The sequence below is a fragment of the Salvelinus alpinus genome, chromosome 7 (assembly GCF_045679555.1).
Source record: "Salvelinus alpinus chromosome 7, SLU_Salpinus.1, whole genome shotgun sequence".
NCBI classification, from domain to species: Eukaryota; Metazoa; Chordata; class Actinopteri; order Salmoniformes; family Salmonidae; genus Salvelinus; species Salvelinus alpinus.
In genome coordinates this window covers 64,217,808-64,239,809 of record NC_092092.1, presented here as the reverse complement: position 1 = coordinate 64,239,809, position 22,002 = coordinate 64,217,808, and the positions used below count along the sequence as shown (strand labels likewise).

The following is a 22,002-nucleotide window of genomic DNA, read 5'->3' as shown; positions in this document are numbered from 1 at the left end:
ACATTCTCATCCTCCTCTGTTGGATTCTATTACATTACAAAGAGGAAGGAGAAAGTCTCCTCACAAGTCTCCTTTCCTTAGGTTTACATAGGTCAACTTAGGTCAACTTGCACATTCATCTTCTGCACATCCTACCATTCCAGTGTTTAATTACTATATTGTAATAACTTTGCCACCATGGCCTATTTATTGCCTTACCTCTCTTATCCTACCTCATTTGCACATGCTGTATATAGATTTTTCTACTGTATTATTGATTGTATGTTTGTTTATTCCATGTGTAACTCTGTGTTGTTGTATGTGTCGAACTGGTTTGCTTTATCTTGGCCAGGTCGCAGTTGCAAATGAGAACTTGTTCTCAACTAGCTTACCTGGTTAAATAAAGGTGAATAAATAAAATAAAAAACACACAGTAGAATTGACTGCTTCCTTGAACCATACCATTCAATCTTATTAGTTTATGATTTAAAAATGTAAGAGGATAACATTTTATACTATACTCTCTTAGCCTAAAAATTGACAAAGTACTAGATGGAGTATAATATTTATTACTAAGTGTGGTACAACCAAAAAAGTGTCATGATAATTCCTCTAATTTTCACCACTAAGTGCATTCAGTAGGACTAACAATCAATTAGAAGGAAGAAAAGTGTCAGTTGGTATCAGTTACTAATGGTCCATTGAGTAACAGCACATTCATGTTGTGGCATATTTCTGGTTGACTTTGTAATGTTTATGTAAAATATTTGTTACCTCCTTTGCTTAACTATTAATGAGGCTACAAATAGGAGTGTTGAGCTCTTGATCACACCTCTGAGGAAGACAGATACCAATGCTACTGTCTCCCAGATGTTTATTGGACCCTTACTTAACCAACAACGGCCCTAAATTAAAACAAGCACAAAACACTAAGTTCTCTGTTGGCATTACAGCCTACAGTATATCAATATAGTACAGCTAGGTTATCCTCAGCCGAAACCTCTCCTACGGTTCAACAAGAATCACATGGCACTCTCACTGCTGCCTACCTTATATTTTTCACATTGAGTGCACGTCTGCCAGGTGTGGATAATAAAGAGACTCTCGCTCCACTCGATGGCCTGGAAAGAGTGGAGGGAAGTGTGTGTTCCAGCCAGCCAGGTCTGTAGAAGTGGTTCTGGGCCTGACGGACCGGTTCTGTACTGCAGCCTGCAAATGTCCCTCTCCTCAGCCTCACTGCCAGGGCTCGGACTGCAGACAGGGGAACTTTCCTCATTTTCAGGCATGGGAGTATGTCCACTCAGAGAGCTTGGAGATAAGGCTCTCCATCCTCTAGCTAGCATATACTGTAGGACTGTACGCAGGCCTCTGTCAGTCTACTGGGGGGAGGGTATACAGGCTTTTATCAGTCTACTGGTGGGTATACAGGCCTCTGTCAGTCTTCTGGTGGACATACAGGCCTTTATCAGTCTACTGGGGGGTATACAGGCCTCTGTCAGTCTACTGGGGGATATTTAGGCCTCTGTCAGTCTACTGGGGGGTATGCAGGCCTTTATCAGTCTACTGGGGGGTCTACAGGCCTTTATCAGTCTACTGGGGGATATAGAGGCCTTTATCAGTCTACTGGGGAGTATACAGGCCTTTATCAGTCTACTGGGGGATATACAGGCCTTTATCAGTCTACTGGGGGGTATACAGGCCTCTGTCAGTCTACTGGGGGATATTTAGGCCTCTGTCAGTCTACTGGGGGTATACAGGCCTTTATCAGTCTACTGGGGGATATAGAGGCCTTTATCAGTCTACTGGGGGGTATACAGGCCTATGTCAGTCTACTGGGGGGTATACAGGCCTCTGTCAGTCTACTGGGGGATATTTAGGCCTCTGTCAGTCTACTGGGGGGTATACAGGCCTCTGTCAGTCTACTGGGGATATACAGGCCTCTGTCAGTCTACTGGGGGGTACAGGCCTCTGTCAGTCTACTGGGGGATATACAGGCTTCTGTCAGTCTACTGGGGGATATACAGGCCTCTGTCAGTCTACTGGGGGATATACAGGCTTCTGTCAGTCTACTGGGGGATATACAGGCCTCTGTCAGTCTACTGGGGGATATAAAGGCTTCTGTCAGTCTACTGGGGGATATACAGGCTTCTGTCAGTCTACTGGGGGATATGCAGGCCTCTGTCAGTCTACTGGGGGGTATACAGGCTTCTGTCAGTCTACTGGGGGATATGCAGGCCTCTGTCAGTCTACTGGGGGGTATACAGGCCTCTGTCAGTCTACTGGGGGATATACAGGCTTCTGTCAGTCTACTGGGGGATATTTAGGCCTCTGTCAGTCTACTGGGGGATATACAGGCCTCTGTCAGTCTACTGGGGGGAAAAAGTACAGTACTGTTCCAATCCTCCTGTTTTGTTTACTTAGTAAGAAGCACTTTCCAATTTGCACAGGGACTGGTGATGTTATGTTAGAAACAAAGCAGTGTTTTTTTTAACGTACTGCGCTGGAATCTGAACAGTGACTGACTTCTGAGACTGATTGGCAGTTATTTGTCACTCTGGTATAAAGGATTTTTGGAGACAGGTGCAGGAATACACAATAGGAGTTTTTAATACACCCAAAACAAACACGTTTACAAAAACAACAGAGTATGGGTACACCTTGTTGAATGCCACGGGACGATACCCATAGTACACAATATATAAAGCATGCAGCTTAACAGCTGAACCAACGTATAGGTACTCACACCACCAACGGACATGGGAACAATAACCGACAAAGACAGAGGGAACAGAGAGCACATGTATAACATACTGATCAGGGAAAATGGGAACCAGGTGTGTGTAAGCAGACAAGACAGTCCGGGGTTGATGATAATGAATCCCGTTCAGTGAAGCCTAGAAAGCCGCTGATGTAGACCTCCGGAACTGGTGAACAGAATGAGCAGCAGTACCGGAGGGATCCGTGACATTATGAGGCAAAAACAAGACCTCTCATCTCTGAGACTGCCAGCTGAGTTCACCTCCATGTCAATACATTGTTAGTGGAGAGAGAGGAAAAATCAAAGGGATTATGTAAAATGATTAGGCAGTGAACAAAAAACACTATGTGGCTGCTTGATGGCCTCCATAGTTACCTCTCTGTGGGTACGTCCGGAATGGCACCCTATATAGTGGACCCTGGTCAAAAGTAGCGCACACTATAGGGAATCAGGTGTTATTTCATTGGTACGCAGCATGTGTGTGTTATCCTGAAACAGAACATGCAGGGAGAACTTGGCTTCCTGTGATCTGGTTTCTCCTCAATGGCCACGTCATCAGGAGGATAGCAGTTTACATGCTGACGGCCCACTCCATCATTTACATTATTCTACATAGTCTCTAACTGGGTCATCGGGAACTGTGTCTGTATGATAATTGTAAGAGTCAGGATAAAGAAACATGTTTTTAACACATCAAGAAGATGTGTGTATGATTTCACAATTACTAAAGTAGTAATTATTTCACTTAGATGAGTATGGTTGTATTACTTGTGCAATTTGACCTAGATGGATTGTGTGTATGTATTGATATGTAGGCTACATGTATTTTTTTTAAATTGATGTAGTTCTGTCCTTGTTTATTAATGTTCTGTATTATGTCATGTTTCATGTTTTGTGTAGACCCCAGGAAGAGTAGCTGCTGCTTTCGCAACAGCTAATGGGGATCCTAATAAAATACCAAAATACCAAAATGTATGTTAAGTTGTACATTACTCAAGTTAATGACTAAGCTTCTGTAATTAGGCTACTGGTTGAAGACTCATTTTAGCTTCCACTGATCACAGCATGACATCTCACATTGTCTGAAGATTTTGTCATGTAGATCCATAAATGTAACACTAATTAATAATGTTTACTTTGAATTATTGGTAGCCAGGTTTTTCCGTCATGATGAGTCGAAGTGTAAACAAGGAAACAAAATTACAGTACCAGTCAAAAGATTGGACACACCTACACATTCAAGGGTTTTTCTTTATTTTCACAACTTTCTACATTGTAGAATAATAATGAAGACATCAAAAATATGAAATAACACATATGGAATCACATCGCAACCAAAAACGTGTTAAACAAATCAAGATATACAGTATTTTAGATTCTTCAAAGTAGCCACTCTTTGCCTTGATGACAGATTTGCACACTCTTGGCATTCTTTCAACCAGCTTCATGAGGAACGATTTTCCAACAGTCTTGAAGGAGTTCCCACATATGCTGAGCACTGTTGGCTGCTTTTCCTTCACTCTGCGGTCAGGTCGGGTGATTGTGGAGGCCAGGTTATCTGATGTAGCACTCCATCGCTCTCCTTCTTGGTCAAATAGCCCTTACACAGCCTGGAGGTGTGTTGGGTCATTGTCCTGTTGAAATCAAATGATAGTCCCACTCAATGCAAATCAGATGGGACGGCATATCACTGCAGAACGCTGTGGTAGCCATGCTGGTTAAGTGTGCCTTGAATTCTAAATAAATCACCGACAGTGTCTCTGTAAGGAGTGCGTATCTGGTGGCAGGGAAGTCAGACGCAGGAGAGCAGAACTTGATAATAGCCGGAGCAGTTTAATAATAAAACCAACGGCATAAGAAATACAAATTATGGGCACAATAACCCGACGCGCACCAGTCAAACAAAATGTGCACTTACAATAAACAATACCACACAAAGACATGGGGGGAACAGAGGGTTAAATACACAACACATAATGGGGGAAATGAGAACCAGGTGTGTGGGAAATCGAGACAAAACTAATCGAAAATGAAAAATGGATCGGCGATGGCTAGAAGACCGTCGACGTCGACCGCCGAACACTGCCCGAACAAGGAGAGGCACCAGCAAAACACCCCCACACCTTCACACCTCCTCCTCCATGCTTCACGCGGAGATCATCCGTTCACCTAATCTGTGTCTCACAAAGACACGGCGGTTGGAATCAAAAATCGCAAATTTCGACTCATTAGACCAAAGGACAGATTTCCACCAGTCTAATGTCCATTGCTAGCGTTTCTTGGACCAAGTAAGTCTCTTCTTATTATTGGTGTCCTTTACTAGTGGTTTCTTTGCAGCAATTTGACCATGAAGGCCTGATTCATGCAGTCTCCTCTGAACAGTTGATGTTGAGATGTGTCTGTTACTTGAACTCTGTAAAGCATTTATTTGGGCTGCAATTTCTGAGGCTGGTATCTCTAATGAACTTATCTGCAGCAGAGGTAACTCTGGGTCTTCCTTTCCTGTGGCAGTCCTCATGAGAGCTAGTTCCATCATAGCACTTGATGGTTTTTGCAACTGCACTAAAACATTTTTTTAAAGTTCTTGAAATGTTCCGGATTAACGGACGTTCATGTCTTAAAATAATGATTGACTGTCGTTTCTCTTTGCTTATATGAGCCATAATACGGACTTGGTCTTTTACCAAATATGGCTATCTTCTGTATACCACCCCTATCTTGTCACAACACAACTGATTGGCTCAAATGCATGAAGAAGGAAAGAAATTCTACAAATTAACTTTTAACAAGGCACACCTGTTAATTGAAATGTATTCCAGGTGACTACCTCATGAAGCTGGTTGAGAGACTGCCAAGATTGTGCAAAGTTGTCATCAAGGCAAATAGTGGCTACTTTGAAGAATCTCAAATATAACATATATTTTGATTTGTTTTAACACTTTTTTGGTTACTACATGATTCCATATGTGTTATTTCATAGTTTTGATGTCCTCACTGTTATTCTACAATGTAAGAATTAAGAAAAACACTGGAATGAGTAGGTGTGTCCAAACTTTTGACTGGTACTGTATATTAACAATATCTTGCCAAAGGCTGCTCTATTTTGAGAATATATCATATTCTTAGTTAAATCCTATGTAAGGGTTGCTTTTCCAACAGTCCATATCACAGTGATTAATGGTAGGCCTAACCTATTTTAATTGAAAATTAAGAGATACAAAATCATCAGAAAAAAGTGATATGACAGAACAATTTACTCGGGGAATCTGCCTTGCAAATCCACATGTTCAAGCAATTCATTTTACCATGAATGTCACTCACCACAATTTATAGCCTGCCATACCTGCATCAAACAAATTTAAACCGAGACGATTTTACCTCCTCAATAAAGACCAAGCGAAAGAGGAGGGACTTGAAGGTGCAATTTGCTGGCAATACCGAGGTCTCGCTTTCCAAGCATTACATCCACAGAACAGCGCGAGGTGCCCCACGCGTACCAAACCGTCCAGCCGTTCACATTTGCGCTCATACTTCCGACTGCGCTCAGGATACATGGACAACTTTTTCGCTTTGTGAATGTCAGCAGGGAACATCTCTGAAATTGTAGTCACAAATAAAACTGTTCACTTCTTAACTGTGTTTTGATACCATTCGAAAATGTGATTTCTCTCATGGGGATATAGCGTCGTACCATGGTTTTGGAACCTGGCGTCTCCACCAGGACATGGTAAGTGTACTGTACGAGTATAATTGTACGTTATTAGTTACCCCTTTATGTGGAAATAGCTTAAGTCATATATGTATTGTATAAAGTGTGTATTATTGATGCCTATATATACATTATTATGAAAGTTAATTCTAGGAAGGAGGACAGGACAGCTACTATTTGCTGTTGTCCCCAACTTTTACACTCTAATTATGAAATTGCCATTCTTCTAAAGTTGTAAATCAATTTATTGATTTGTTTAGGAATCATGCTGTGGTATTGACCCAGCTTTTCATACATGTGTTGTGAGAGCTACTGTATATTGGAGATGGCCCCCAGCACTGTCATAAGGCGTTTTAGTGTAGATAGCACAAATATGGATGGGTTATGGATTATGGACTGCTGTTACATATGACCATCACTGTATCATAGTTATTAAAAACTCAGACCAAATGTATACAAGGAGTATTGGAAACTATCTATATTGAAAAAGATGAAACACCACTGCATGCCTATAGCTACTTAAAGTCAATCATTAGAATAGTCACATTTTAGATCGTTTCAAAGTAGCAAAACCCTCTTAATTTAACTACACACATTTTGTCCACATGTTGCCTACAGTACTATGTAATAACTCATTGTTATTAGTGTGCTTTTTTATGTCTTTATATGAACACTGCAGTAACATTACATCTGACACTTACATTGACTCGTTTTCATTTATTTATTATTTAACCTTTATTTAACTATGTACACTGACACATTACATACGCTAGCCATGCAGACTATTTGCTAGAGCAATCAAGGTTAACCAATGTACCTTGATCAAAGGTTCTCCAGACATGCCTCTCTTCACCTGGCTCTGATAACATCCTGATTATCATTCAACTGTTTCCATACACCCTGTTATGTTTAGTTCCGCATTTATCTGTAATGCAGTCCTATATCATCCTTCGCTTTCAGTCAGTATTTCCGTTGACTGACAGTCATATGCTACACTGGGCAGTAACTCCACTCTCTGACTAATCAAATCAAATGTATTACGCCTAAAAGCTTCACAAGAGTACACCTCTGATAAACCACAATAAATCTTTGGGCACTGTTTATGAATTCTTACGGGCACTGTTTATGAATTGTAATCAGTATCTACAGCAGCTATGCTTCTGTTGATGCTGGGGTTATAGATCACATGTGGTCATGTCTGTTTGGCTGATTCTCCGAGACAGACAGCGATCAGAGGTGTATAAAGCTGAGACTGAGAGCCAGGGGTCAAGGCAAGGCGAGTGTGTTCTGATGATTAGCTGGAACGACTAGAAGGGTGTTAATCTCTGCTCCATTGTGAGCTTCCCGTCTGTCCGCCCGCCCGTCTGTTTGTCTGTCAATCTGTCTGTCTGATTGTCTGTCTATCTGTCTGCCTGTCTACCTTACTGCTTGTCTTTCTGTCTGTCTATCTGCCTGTCTGCCTGCCTGACTGCCTGTCTGCCTGGTCAAAGTGAGCTTACGCAACAATCCAGGGGCCAGTCAATAAGGTGGTGGCGGTGCCATGCGATGGGCATGGTAGATACTAGTGAGAGGATGTGTCCTGATTAATGGCACGGAATGGAGAGGGCCTTGTTGGAGGGTCAATAGTCTCCACTTTCACATCACATTAGAACTCTGTGGAGCTGAAGGTTAGACATGAAAACAAACTCTCTTATAGCTCTATTCGTATGTACACTTTACTCCCAGTCCCAGAACTCTCTGAGGAATTCTATATAATCTGAAGCTCTTTGTCTGTCTCATGGCCCGTACACAGCCAAGGCTCACACCGTCCTGTCCTGTTCCATGAGTTGAGCTGAGGAGAAAGCGAGATTTCTCTCTATTCGATTACAGGACTCAGTGTAGACATATCAAACTTTATCAAATGTATTTTTGATAGGTAGAGGACTACTCCACATGTTCACTTTGTAGAAATGAGTTCATGGATTTGGCAGAGGAAGTACAGCATGGGATTCCTGTCCTTATACTCAGTTCGTAATAAGAATGACTTGTTTGATGACTTTCTGCATTGCCATTTCTTCCACAATTACTCTAGGGCTCCTGAACACCGTTATCAGTATGACGAGCAGAACATGAAAGCTGAATATAAGACTTTGTTTCATCCCGGTTGCTAATTCTAGACCATTTTCGCTGACCCCAGAAATGAACAGTGAGAGAACAATTAGACATGATCCTGTCTCTGCGATTTCTCACCATTTCTCCTGTTGGTCCAACCTCAGTACTGTAGACAGATTTGCTGGGTAATTAAAAAAAACATTGTTTAACCTTTATTTAACTAGGCAAGTCAGTTATTAAGAACAAATTCTTATTTACAAGGTGCTGCTATTAATTGTTTATTGCACGTGTTCCTACTATTGGTTATAATTACTGAACTGAGCCTCTACTGACTGTGTGAATGAAACAATTATCATAAGATTACTGAGAGACTGGAAAACATTTAAAAAATAAAACTAGTTTTCATAAAGCATTTAGTCCATAAAGCTTATGAAAACAGCTTTAAAATAATTTGTTAGTTGTGGGTCATTTATGAGAAAAGAGAATGTCCTGACTGAGACCCAATCACATTTTGTAGGAAAACCACAAGAGGGGAAAGTAGCTATTCAGCTAGCATACTGTAACAGTCCCTTTTCTTAATCCTCAGTAAACATATTCAGTAATTGATTAAGTTATATCATTTGCATCATTGTGGAACAAATGTTTCAAAATCAGGCATAGAGGAATAAACAGACAATGATTTTTTTCCCATTCCATTATGGCAGTGCTGTACTATCCCTGAGTGCTTTCCTTTTTTGATTCCATCTCTTGTATTTGCCCTGGGTGGAGAGATTTTTTTTTGTTTGTGAGGATTTCTAAAACTCAGACAAGCAAGTAAGTAGTGGATCACCACAGGCACTGTCCTCATTATGAAAATCCTATTTTTAGAGATGTTTTCACAAAACAGATATGCTGGCACACACACACACACACACACACACACACACACACACACACACACACACACACACACACACACACACACACACACACACACACACACACACACACACACACACACACACACACACACACACACACACACGCACACTGAATTAACATAATATTTATATTTACATATAAATAAATGATATGCTATGATAGAGAGTTGAGTTCCACTCTAAATGTTATGAATGAAAATAATGAATTGGGGCCCTTGTTGACATAAAACAAGTCCTGTATGACACCTCTAAGTAATGCTTATCACACATAAATATAATGATGTCACTTAACCATCACAGTACACCTGAGTGAGCAGGAGGTGTAGACTGTAATGAGGGTAATACTTCCTTGTGTTTTTGTCATTAGAACCTTCTAACCTTCAGAGTTCCAAAAGAATATGTTACTGTAAATAATATGTTACTGCAAATAATATGTTACTGTAAATAATATGTTACTGCAAATAATATGTTACTGTAAATAGTATGTTAACTGTAAATAATATGTTACTGCAAATACTATGTTCCTGTAAATAATATATTACTGTAAATAATATGTTACTGCGAATAACATGTTACTGTAAATAATATGTTACTGCGAATAACATGTTACTGCAAATAATATGTTACTGTAAATAATATGTTAATGCAAATAATATGTTACTGTAAATAATATGTTACTGCAAATAATATGTTACTGTAAATATTATGTTACTGTAAATAATATGTTACTGCAAATAAAATGTTACTGTAAATAATATATTACTGTAAATAATATGTTACTGCGAATAACATGTTACTGCAAATAATGTATTTCTTCTAGACTTTTGGGGTTGGAATGGTGGACATATTTGTCAGCCTCAAACAAACTGTCAGCCTCAGACACCCAGTAGATAGAAAACAAATTGTCAGCCTCAGACACCCAGTAGATAGATAACAAACTGTCAGCCTCAGACACCCAGTAGATAGATAACAAACTGTCAGCCTCAGACACTCAGGAACCAAATTCTTTGACTTCCGCATGTATTCCCAAGAGCCAGGCCCTGAATAGACTCACAGAACCCTGCGTAAACATCCAGAGCCTGGCCCTGCATAGACTTTCAGAGCCTGGCCCATAGACTCTCAGTGCCTGGCCCTGCATAGACTCCACGAGCCTGGCCCATAGACTCTCAGTGCCTTGCCCATAGACTCCCTGAGACTGGTCCATAGACTCTCAGAGCCTGGCCCAAAGACTCTCAGAGCCTGGCCCATAGACTCCACGAGCCTGGCCCATAGACTCCCAGAGAATGGCCCATAGACTCCACGAGCCTGGCCCATAGACTCCCAGAGCCTAGCCCATAGACTCCACGAGCCTGGCCCATAGACTCCCAGAGCCTGGCCCATAGATTCTCAGAGCCTGGCCCATAGACTCCCAGAGCCTGGCCAATAGACTCCCAGAGCCTGGTTCTGCATAAACTTGGGTGACTCGCTCTCCTCTCTTGAGATCTATTGTGCTCTGTTTGAGCGAGAGTTGACTGAACAAATCTCCAGTTTATAGGTTTGTCTGAAATGTTAAAGCGTTCCTTATGTTATGTGCCAGATCAATTTGTCCACTGGTACGGAATGAAAATGTACATATGGTGAAATTCATAAGAGAGAGAGAGATATGTGCCAATGGGAGCACTAGAGCTGTAGCTAAATACACGGGATAGCATTCCACGGTATAGCATGCCACGGGATAGCATGCCACAGGGATAGCATGTCACGGGATAGCATGCAACGGGGATAGCATGCCACAGGGATAGCATGTCACAGGATAGCATGCCACAGGGATAGCATGCAACGGGGATAGCATGCCACAGGGACAGCATGCAACGGGGATAACATGCCACGGGATAGCATGCAACAGGGATAGCATGCCACGGGAACAGCATGCCACGAAGATAGCATGCCACAGGATAGCATGCAACGGGGATAGCATTCCACGTGAACAGCATGCCACAAAGATAGCATGCCACGGGATAACATGCCGCGGTGATAGCATGCCACGGGAACAGCATGCCACGGAGATAGCATGCCACAGGGATAGCATGCCACGGGATAGCATGCCACGGGACAGCATGCCCCAGGGATAGCAGAGCTTTAAGGAGAGCCTTATCTGAATTTTGTTATACACATCACTGCCTTTATGAATTAGCTTTGTTGCTACAGCACCTGCTCTTATACTGACGTCAAGCAATGGCAACATAAACTTAGCCAGTGATGTATTCACCCAAACAAATGGCTCTTATCTTTTCCCCTATCTTCAGTTTATTTGAGTTGAAGAAAGTTGCTTTACATTAAGTAAACACATTATTTACTCACTGTAGAACATCAGCAATTTAACAGTATTGGCAATCCTTCAATGAAAAGTTGTACCAGAGCATTAACAGATATTTTTATACTTCAGAAGCTTGTTGTTAGGAGACCAGGCATACATTAGTTTTAATACACCTTCTTTTACACTCAGTGTAGTTAATGATATTTGCAATAGCATTAACTACACCGAGTGTAAAAACATTTTGCATGGTGAAATATGAGCTGAAGTTTTCAAGGAAATGTCTGGCACAAAGCTGTAGCAACAGCAGCTGCTCTCACTCTCTCTCTCGCTCTCTCTGCCTCTCTCTCCCCACCACTGACACTTCCCATCTCTCTCTCTCTCTCTCTCTCTCTCTCTCTCTCTCTCTCTCTCTCTCTCTCTCTCTCTCTCTCTCTCTCTCTCTCTCTCTCTCTCTCTCTCTCTCTCATCTCTCTCTCCCCTCTCTCTCTCGCTCTCAATCGTCCCGTCTCTCTCTTGCTCTCTCGCTCACTCTCTCTCTCTCTGTGTCTCTCCCGCTCTCTCTCTGTCTCTCTCTCTGTCTCTCTCCCACTCTCTCTGTCTCTCTCTCTCTTTCTCTTCCTCTCTCTCTCTCTCACTATATATATTTCCCCCTCCCTCCGTCTCCGGTCCAGACTCCAAACCATTCATTTACTCTACCCCCTGACTGGCCAGGACAAGTCTCCCAAGTTTTCTTAGACCCCGGATGGAAGAGACAGGGCTTCATACACAGCAGACAGAGGCAGAGTACTTCTTTCTATAATCCATCACAACCTTCTCCTCTCTACTCTGCTCAGTGGGATGGTTTGTATAAATTTGCACAGGAGGCGTGGAGCAGAGTAGAGTGCAGGCAGAATTCCTTGGCCTTGCAACATCAGATTTGATAGAAGTCCATGACACCCAGACAGCAAACTGTGAGCTGTGTTTACCCTTAATGCAAAGCAAGTGAGAAATCATGCTAGTTTATTACCACAGGATGAGATGCCTGCCACTCTGTCCTCAACCCCATGACCTCCGAACTATGCTATAAATACACATAGCTCTGTCCTCCCTGGACTCTTCAACTGAATTTCACACTGCAGCATTCTCCCCTGTGAGTTCAGTAATATCACAAATATGCACCCTAGCTTACTGTACAAAGGTTATGGGACTTTATTTTGAGATCAAATTTCCACTCTAGTCTGATTCAGGATGACATATGTCCAATTTCAGTTCCCATCAAGAGTTTAGTGGAGTTTAGTGTTGTTTACAGTTATAGTGCATTAGGAAAGTATTCAGACCCCTTGACTTTTTCAACATTTTGTTACGTTACAACCTTATTCAAAAATGTATTTTCCTCATCAATCCACACACAATACCCCATAATGACAAAGCAAAAACAGGACTAGATTTTTTGGCAAATTAATACAAATTTTAAACTGAAATATCGTATTTACATAAGTATTCAGACCCTTTACTCAGTACTTTGTTGAAGAACCTTTGGCAGTGATTACAGCCTCAATTCTTCTTGGGTATGACGCTACAAGCTTGGCACACCTGTATTTGGGGAGGTTCTCCCATTCTTCTCTGCATTGCCTCTCAAGCTCTGTCAGGTTGGATGGGGAGCGTCGCTGCACAGATATTGTCAGGTCTCTCCAGAGATGTTCAAGTCCGGGCTCTGACTGGGCCACTCAAGGACATTCAGAGACGCACTCATGCGTAATCACGTGTTGTCTTGGCTGTGTGCTTAGGGTCGTTGTTCTGTTGGAAGGTGAACCTTCGCTCCAGTCTAAGGTCCTGAGCACTCTGGAGCAGGTTTTCATCAAGGATCCCTCTGTAATTTGCTCCATTCATCTTTGCCTCGATCCTGACTACTCTTTCAGTCCCTGACGCTGAAGAACATCCCCAATGCTGCCACCACCATGGTTGACTGTATGGATGATGCCAAGTTTCCGTCAGATGTGACGCTTGGCATTCAGGCCAAAGAGTTGAATCTTGGTTACATCAGACCAGAGAATCTTGTTTCTCATGGTCTGAGAGTCTTTAGGTACCTTTTGGCAAACTCCAGGCGGGCTGTCATGTGCCTTTTACTGAAGAGTGGATTCCGTCTGGCCACTCTACCATAAAAGCCTGATTGGTGGAGTGCTGCAGAGATGGTTGTCCTTCTGCAAGATTCTCACATCAACACAGAGGAACTCTAGAGTTCTGTCAGAGTGACAATCGGGTTCTTGGTCACCTCACTGACCAAGGCCCTTCTTTCCCAATTGCTCAGTTTGGCTGGGCAAGACGTCTAGAAACGTTTCCAGCTCTATTAAGAGTCTTGGTGATTCCAAACTTCTTCCATTTAAAAATGATGGAGGCCACTGTGTTCTTGGGGACCTTCAATGCTACAAATTGTTTTTGGTACCCTTCCCCAGATCTGTGCCTTGACTCAATCTTGCCTCGGAGCTCTACGGACAATTCCTTCGATCTCATGGCTTGATTTTTGCTCTGACATGCACTGTCAACTGTTGGACCTTATATAGACAGGTGTGCTTTTCCATATTATGTCCAATCAATTGAATTTACCACAGGTGGACTCCAATCAAGTTGTAGTAACATCTCAAGGATGATCAATGGAAACAGGATGCACCTGAGCTCAATTTTGAGTCTCATAGCAAAGGGTCTGAATACTTATGAAAATAATGTATTTCATTTTTTTTCTGAAAAACATTTGCAAAAATTCGAATAAACCTGTTTTCGCTTTGCCATTATGAGGTATTGTGTGTACATTGATGAGGAAAATATATTTTTGAATAAGTCTGTAACGCAACAAAATGTTGAAAAAGTCAAGGGGTCTGAATACTTTCCTAATGCACTGTATTTAACAACTATCAAAAGTTAAAGTTAACGATGCACACAGCCATTAGTTTTGAAAGTGGGTCCCTGTTTTTTGAGTACTACGCCATCCATTTTGTGAGATATGTTACGTATTTTGCAATTTGTGTGATATGGTACAAATCCAACGTGTGCAATATGTTATGAATTTGTTTTGCTTAAGATCCCAGAGTGTTGTCTTTAATCGTAGAATATAATGTTGATATAGGCCAGCTCTTTATTTTGGTCAGTTCTGCGGGAATTCCTGTCATGTTATTGTGATTCTTGGGGAAATCTTTCATTTATTCGTATTATTTTTAATATTGTGAAGAATGTTGCTTGTTTTCAAAGTGATCAATGCAACAGAGTTGTCTGGACAGCTCCTGACTGGACCTAGATGGTGGAGGATCCATCCTACATCCGGACACATAAAACATGTTAAATAGCAAAAGCTCCCAATATCTTTATCATGTGCTCATGTTCTTTTTAAGAATTATGGTTTGCCCATGAGAAAGGTTTGCAGTATGTACGATTCATTTTTCTGTTCTGTTCTGCAAAAAAAGGTTAAGGGGAAAGAGAAAACATTCTATTAGAGGAAGTGTCTAAATTTCAAATCTATAGCAAACTTGTTTCATTTTATGAAGCTCAAAGAGCCTCAGCATGCTGCCAATGGGAATGACACTGATGCCAGCTGCTATTATTGATTTGTTTAAGCTACTGTTTTTAGAGGCTTTGGTGTGAATGGTGACGCTGCTTGACATTGGCTGAGTCATACAATTCACTATTCAGACCACCTGTGTCTGTGTTTGAAAGGCTCTGATCCTCTGGTTGAGCTTTCCTGTCCTTTAGTACGTTTTATGGTCAGATACTGCACATTTTTGACAGACAAAGACCAGAAACCATATTTTCCATAAATGTTCTATTAATCAATTTGAAATGTTGTCCATAAAGGTTCACATTCACCCCCAGTACAAAGAAAGGAAAATGTATACTAACACATTTGTTTTTAGGTTAATGTTTAATTTTAACCGAACAGGAACTGAATGTTAGTCGAGGTAATTGAGATAATATGTACATGTAGGTAGAGTTAAAGTGACTATGCATAGATAATAAACTCTGAGTAGCAGCAGCGTAAAAGATGGGGGAGGGGGGCAATGCAAATAGTCTGAGTAGCCATTTGATTAGCTGTTCAGGAGTCTTACGGCTTGAGGGTAGAAGCTGTTAAGAAGCCTTTTGGACCTAGATTTGGATCTCCGGTACCGCTTGCCGTGTGGTAGCAGAGAGCAAACAGTCTATGACTAGGGTGGCTGGAGTCTGACAATTTTTAGGGTCTTCCTCTGACACTGCCTGGTATAGAGGTCGTAGGCTGAGCAGTTGCCATACCAGGAAGTGATGCAACCAGTCAGGATGCTGTTGTAGAACTTTTTGAGGATCTGAGGACCCATGCCAAATCTTTTCAGTCTCCTAAGGGGGAATAGGCTTTGTCGTGCCCTCTTCTCGACTATGGATGGGTATCGTTAAGATTTTAATTGTATTACTACTCTTACCGATACTGCTTATCGATCCAGTACTTTAACAGTATTCTTATCGATTCTTTTTTGTTATTTTTTGTTAAAACAAAAAATCGAAAAATATTAAGAACAGAATTAACATTGCTTTATTTTCTGAAATGTAAAACAAATAAAATAAACAATTATTTACAGCAAAAGAAACAGCAATGTTTTGAACAAATCACTATTATAGACTCTAATGTTGTGATGATGGAAATGTAAAACAAATGAAATAAGCAATATTTTCCTGCAAAAGAACGTAGATCGGGCAACGAGAGATGAACCACGAGCTAGGCAGTCGAAAACTGTGCATTTCTCTGCCTGTACATGATGCACTTTCGATAGATGTTTGGACAGATTGCTTGTGTTTCCGCCCTTACAAGCAAAAGTCGTATTGCACTTGTGGCAACAAGCATTGTCAGCATCTACTCTGGTGAAGCGTAACCACACATTTGAACGTTTAGCTCTCTCCGCCATCGTCACTAAACCTCGAGACTTCTTTACTATTAGATTTTGTGCACCAGCTGTTGTTTACAAATATACACAGACCGCCACCCCTTGTCTTTCCAGAGGCTGCTGTTCTATCTTGCCGATACAGTGTAAAGCCCACCAGCTGTATGTTATCCATGTCGTCGTTCAGCCACGACTCGGTTAAAAATAAGATATTACAGTTTTTAATGTCCCGTTGGTAGGATATACGTGATCGTAGTTCGTCTATTTTATTATCCAATGATTGTATGTTGGCCAATAGGACCAATGGTAAAGGCAGATTACCCACTCGCCGTCAGATCCTTACAAGGCACCACGACCTACAGTATGTCCCCGATATCTCCGTCTCTTTCTCCTGCGAATGATGGGGATGAGGGCCTTGGCGGGTGTCTGAAGTAAATCCTTTGCGTCCGGCTCGTTAAAGAAAAAGTATTCTTCCTGTCCGAGGTGGGTAATCGCTATCCTGATATCTAGAAACGTTTCCAGTTCCTGCTTTTCCATGTTAAACTGGCTGGCACAGACCAATGGGCCAGAGCCTCATTGGTTCATTGTTCCAAGTTTCCAACACTTTCCAAAGGAGGTATTTATAGTCTTGGGATTATTAGTGCATTCATTAACTGCACACTACATGACATTTGGACAGACAGTCACATGAATCTCCCATTTTAGTCATTTGTCTTTAATCAGGTTCATAAGCCAGCCACACAGTCATGCAACACTTGTATTGCTTGCATAATGTCACCAGGATTATGGCACCAATAAACCGACTCATTCATCTTTGCCCCCAATTTCTTTATTATATGGCTTTGTGCTGTATACAGTTAGGTTAGAAATACACATTTATTTGACTGTTAGTGTAGCCCACATAACTGTTTGTGTCACAGGATCAAGGGATTTCACATACTTGTCAACATGTCTACGTCAAACTGGCAACCCGACTACTAGTGTATATGAACATGAATTATATGACTGCTGTTGCTGTTGCCGTTACCCTTTTCCCTATTATTTGGAGCCGTTTAAATCAAGGGCCGTGTAATTGTCAAGTAATAGACCATAAAACTTTTATTTGTTACTTTTTTGTTACGCTAATCAGTGTAATGGTTGTCATTATACTTGTGAATATGGCCCAGTAATATCATATCAGGCAACATAGGGGCTACCTTTATGTTTGTCAATATTGAATGATTATTACTGATGTAATGGGCCATAAAGTATAATGGGATAAACAAAGTAGTATCTTTCCCATTTCAGGATGCCAGGTTGGGATTTAGTAATCCTATACTCGATAAAGCCTTTTTATACCTTTAATGTGCAGGCTCTTAAGATGCTCTGACAGCATTCATCATTATTACATATCCTTAACCCTTGAGGGAAGTTGATCGTTTTTTGTTGTTGATTATGCCTTGGATAGCTTTATTCTTAACAGTCAGGGACAACAATAGTGTTTTGCTCGCTTTGAAATAATTTGAATATTGCCAATTTATGGCCTACGGGACTGAATAGGAAATGATGGACATTCTGGAAGACTTTGGACTTTGCTCAGAGGTCTTGAATACAGAGGAGGGAACCCAGACTGTTTCTTAGTGAATCGTAAAATTGTAGGGCGTGTTAGGTTGTAAAAATATGTAAACCATTCAAATCAGTGTGAGACAGGAGGTTGTATTGTTCTGAGGTGAAGCAGTCAGCTTGTGGTTAAATATACGTTCCTTTACAAGGCATTCTCCCTCCCATGTATTGGTGAGCAGGTCTGTGAAGTTGCCACTGTACTCTTTTTAACGTGTTACTGTAAGACCACCTCGATCAGCAGCACATTATAATGTGTGCCATATTAGTAAAAGTTCTTGGATATACAGCCTTTTATGGTCTTTGTGAAAGTACAAGTCAACACCACTCAAACAGTTGTACAGGAATCCCATCTACTCTACTAGGAACGTTACTGAGGTTATTACTGTTTATGTCTGTGGAGGTATTAAAAACGTAGACATGAGCGGGACCTATAGGGATTTTAGAATTACCCATAAAGATACTGCATTCCAGATGGGAGGCCCAATGCAAACCCTAACGATATGTAACTTTAGCACTATCTCGCTGTTCTGAAACCCACTAGAGCCAATGTCCGTGACCCCGGGGAAATGTAATTAGCATAATACAGCAATACCCATCAAATTCCATCTGTTTTTTTTCTTCAGTCCACCGCATCCGCCTTTGTCGGCCTTCTGTATCTGTGGTGGAAGGTGGTAGAGCAGGGGTGTCAAAGTCAAATGGACGGAGGGCCAAATAAAAAATTTAGCTACAAGCCGAGGGCCGGACTGTTCGAATGTTCATTGAAACATTTTTAAATGACGCATATAGTCTAGTGAACCTAATTGAACCTACTGAAAACCTAACAAATATATTCCAATATGATCAGATAAATAAAGCAATATTTTCTTATGGCTCTGTCAGTAATCTTTAATTTTCAACAGACACAAAAGACAAATTTCCTTTATATAAAAATCCCCATAACATGAACATTAAATGAAAGAAACCGGTATTCAAGGCACCATCAGTAGCCTATATTTTCTATTTTAGCAAAAGTGGGCTAAATTTACTTCAAAGAAAAAAACAATAATAGCAATTTTCTATCATCCACTCAACTGAAATATTTTTAAAATATAATTGGATTGAAATACAATAAAATAAAGTGCAAAAATCTATTAATCAAAAACAACACTTTGTTTAAGGAGAAGTAACATGCAGTGAAAACAAATATTAAACTTTAACTTTTAAACTTGAACTGAGTAAAAACTCTAAATATGTGATTGCACAGTAATGTTCACTTGTTTGAGGTTGAGGGTGATACTTGGTGGTGTCCCATCTTTTCCACAAGTTCATCAATGTTCGGGGTAAGGCTCTGAGCTGAGGAAATCCTCAGAATTGAGTGGAGGTGTTCAGCAGTAAGTCGACTTCTGTGTGATGTTTTGTTCAGGTTCATCAAAGAAAACAGTTGTTCACACAGGTATGTGCTGCCAAACATAGACAACGTTTGAGCAGCCTGGATGCGCAGCTGGGGCATTGTGTCGGGGAGGAAACGGGCGAACTCCGCAGCACCCACTGCCGCATATTTTGCCCTCAGTGCATCATTGCATTGGAGGTCAATCAACTCCATTTGGAGGTTTGGTGGTGAGCTTTCCACGTCAACAGCAAATGGGTTACCGAGCAGTTCCAACCTGCTTTTTTGTGCTTCAAAGTCAGCAAATCGGCGTCGAAAGTCAGCGGCAAGCATACCTATTTTATCAGCCAACTGTGCGCTCGGGAACGCACTGGTAGAGAGCTTCTCTTTCATGGTCTGGCAGCTGGGAAAGTGGCTCAAATTTTCTTTCCGCATCTGCGTCTCCCACAGAGTCAGTTTGGTTTTAAATGCCTTCACTGTACTGTACATATCAGAGATGACATGATCCCGACCCTGCAGCTGCAAGTTCATTGCATTCAGATGACTCGTAATGTCACACAGAAAAGCCATTTCACACAGAAACATTTCGTCTCGGAGTTGTGTTGTGTCTTTCCCTTTGCTGTCCAAGAACAGACAAATCTCCTCACGAAGCTCGAAACATCTTTGAAGCACCTTTCCCTGGCTTAGCCATCGCACCTCTGTGTGATAAGGCAAATCACCATGCTCCGTTTCTAACTCCGTCAGAAATGCCTTGAACTGGCGGTGATTCAAACCTTTGGCTCTGATAAAGTTAACTGTGCGCGTGATGATGCTCATTACATGCTCCATTTTCAAGGCTTTACCGCACAACGCTTCCTGGTGTATGATACAATGATAAGCTGTCAGCTCACCTGTCGCGTTTTCCTCTTGCATCTTTTCCCGTATCTTCGCCACCAGTCCGCTCCTGTGTCCACACATCGCAGGTGCTCCGTCGGTTGTCAAACCCACGAGTTTTTCCCAAGGCAGCTCCATCTCATTTACACAGCAGCCTACTGCTCGGTGCGTCACCGTTGCATTGTGGGAAATGTAGTATTGGTGCGTGTAAAAGATCTGCGGGCTGCCGGCTTGCTGCGGTCTGCGGGCCGGTTCTAATAATAAATCAAGATCATCCCAGGGGCCGTAAAAAACCTTCTCGCGGGCCGGATGTGGCCCGCGGGCCTTGACTCTGACATATATGTGGTAGAGCTACCGTGCTGTTTATTAGACCTGGAGACCTCCCCAAAAATCGATCTTCTCATGAAAACGTCTGTAGCGTCCAAATGGTATGGGCTATGGAAAGATGGTACTCTCACGAACACCATGGTGTTCTCCGTTTTGCTCTACAACCCCCACAAGTGTCACAGGACTGGTCTGAGGCAGAATAGGCTGCCGAGGGGAGAACGGCTCATAATAATGGCTGGAACGGAGCAAATGGAATTGTATCAAACACCTGGGATACCATTTCACCTATTCCGCTCCAGCCATTACCATGAGCCTGTTCTCCCCAATTAAGGTGTCACCAACCTCCTGTGGTCTGAAGGTAACCTGGTACCAGACTGAAAAATGAATGGAAGTGATAAGGGCATTTCCACGTAAAGGTATACGGGTAATTCCATAATATTTTCTTTCTTCTTTTTTTCTATCTATCAGATATAATGCAGACACATCAAAACGTACTTCCTTTTGATTTATTTTTGGACTCTGTTTTTCCATGTGTGAGTCTGTTATTCAATGTGTTTCTATGGGCTAATAGCAATAAGGCCAAATTCAATGTTACATCAATCATTTTTTAATATATTTTTTTTATATCTACAGGGGTCCTAAAATGTACCATCTTAAAACAATTCCATATGTTAGCTTAGTTGAAACCCATCCTCGGGCCCTTAGGCCTTCATTTGTTTTTACTTTGTTTTTTAAAATGTATTTGAGTTTTTTATGTAACTTTTCTTTGGATTTCTTCCACTTTGACATGCAGACAATAAATGGGCCTATATACAGTATACTGTGTTACTATAGTGGTGAGGGTGCTTCACTTTGAAGTGTGTGTGTATATCAATTATACTTCTGTATTGAATGTGTGGCTTTTCAGTAGTCATGGCAATGAGCATACCTTAGGAGATGGAATGAGAGGGTACTAAGTACTGAATGGGACCGCTTTAGTTGTTACATCCCTCCAACAATAGCCACATTTCCAACACCACTCTAAGGTGTCTTCAGCCAGGTTATCACAATCTGCCCTTGCCTTCGAGCCAATAGGTGCAGTTTGACTTTTATATCTTTGGCCATAGAATTTTAAAAGGCTCTGAGTCAGAATATTGAGGCCTACAATGAATTTATTCCTCTCAAGGCACTTATGTAAAGTCCAGTGTTTTTATTGGTCCTACTCCTG

General features: G+C 41.5%; 1 protein-coding gene across 1 annotated transcript in view; it reads left to right on the top strand.

The window, feature by feature from the left end:
* The first annotated feature begins 6,219 nt into the window (after positions 1–6,219).
* Positions 6,220–22,002, top strand: part of LOC139581468 (5-hydroxytryptamine receptor 4-like) — a 146,698-nt gene continuing 130,915 nt past the window's right edge. The window contains exon 1 of the mRNA XM_071411254.1: positions 6,220–6,464. The gene's annotated coding sequence lies outside the window, so the exon portion shown is untranslated. The remainder of the gene's footprint in view (positions 6,465–22,002) is intronic.